Source organism: Sarcophilus harrisii, chromosome 3 (assembly GCF_902635505.1).
Source record: "Sarcophilus harrisii chromosome 3, mSarHar1.11, whole genome shotgun sequence".
Classification (NCBI taxonomy): Eukaryota; Metazoa; Chordata; class Mammalia; order Dasyuromorphia; family Dasyuridae; genus Sarcophilus; species Sarcophilus harrisii.
Window position 1 is genome coordinate 229343233 of NC_045428.1, and position 1579 is coordinate 229344811.

At 35.6% G+C, this 1579-nt stretch overlaps 1 pseudogene; it reads right to left on the bottom strand.

Moving 5' to 3' along the window:
* Positions 1 to 205: 205 nt before the first annotated feature.
* On the bottom strand, positions 206 to 1099 carry LOC100925603 (annotated as a pseudogene).
* Positions 1100 to 1579: the final 480 nt, after the last annotated feature.

Consider the following 1579-nt stretch of genomic DNA (forward strand, 5'->3'; position numbering starts at 1 on the left):
CTTTTTAATTTCCTCATTAAATGTGTTATTAAATATATATTATGTATATACATGTTTCTATATACACAGAGGCTATATGTAAAGTAGAAAAAAATTCTCACTAGAGTAATAACACAAGATTATAAAATGTTCTTTTATTAATAGCCAGAATGCATATTTATTTTGTCCCCTTTTAAGCAAGTTTAATTATTGTTCTCTTATATGTTTATCTTCTGGAATGTTTACAAATGCTTATTTGGTCTTTTATCCAATGTTGCAATTTCTTAATCTTTTCATTGTAACTGATATATTGAGAATCTGTACCAAAGAATTTATCCCACCATGTAAATGTTGAAGCATAATTTCCAATGACGTTCATGTGGTGGAAATCATGAAACATGCACCAGTATAAACTGGTATGAATTTCAAAGGATTGAGAGCAGCATCATAACCACTATGCACATCAATGGTTTCTGTTAATCAAACTGTGACCTATGCCCTGCCCAATGGAGGACTATGTGGTCATAAAAGAGCAAAATTTCAATAAAAAAGTCTGAAGAATGAGGGCTTTAAGAGGGTGTGCATATTTAGCTTCCATTCCAACTGGGGCCTAAAATTCATGATGAACTTTATGGATACACACATGATATAAAAGTCTATGAAGGAAATAGTGCCAGGTGTCTTCAATCACTGCATAGCCAAAACATCCAGCCGATAGCACATGCCATTTTGACATCTGTCTCAAACATAAGGAATGGTAAAATATTCTGTAAAATACCAGGTACCACAAATCAAAGATAGATGAATGCAAAAGTGATGGATGAGAATTTTTATGAGCTATTTCTGCTGGACTTCCCAAGTCTCTAGTTTTTCTTTTTGAATTTTATATTTTTGCATGTAAACTGAAACAAAAATGCTGGTAAACAAAGCAAGAAACAGTTCACTTCATGAACTCTGATAAATCCCCATGTTGCAATATTACTTTGTGCAATTATCACCATGTAAATGCAAACATTTTAAAACTGTAATTGTAGAGGTTTGTCAGGTAATAAGAAATCTAAATACTCCACTGGAAAGATACTGAACCAAAGACGTTAGCACTTTCTTTTGTAGCCGTTATTCAAATTTCTTCAAACTTATTATTCAGACTTCAGACTTTTTATTCAGAACCATGTGCCTCTGGTGGACAGAATCGAGCCCTCCTCTTCCTAACACGTGCCCGTGCTTGTACTGTGCCCTTCCCCTCCAGAAAACTGATCAAATTGCGGAGACTGAAAACGGCACCCACTGCTTGCTATTAGGCTGGACATATCTCAGCTAGTTCACCCCTCGACTTTGGGCATACTGAGACCTATCAAAACATAATTGTGACATCCCTCCACTCTGCTACATTTCAATTGGCTCCTTCAAAGAGAAGATAAAGATAGCTGTAGAGGTTCCAGAACTTTTCCACAAACTTGGTTGATGGTTACTATTGAATTGACAGATGTTAGCATCAAATGTGTTGTACTAGAACTAGAGAACTGTTTCTCACTGTTACATTTTCAGTGGAAGCATTTACAGCTCGGGAATCAGGAAAAATGCTACAAAGCAGGGCTCG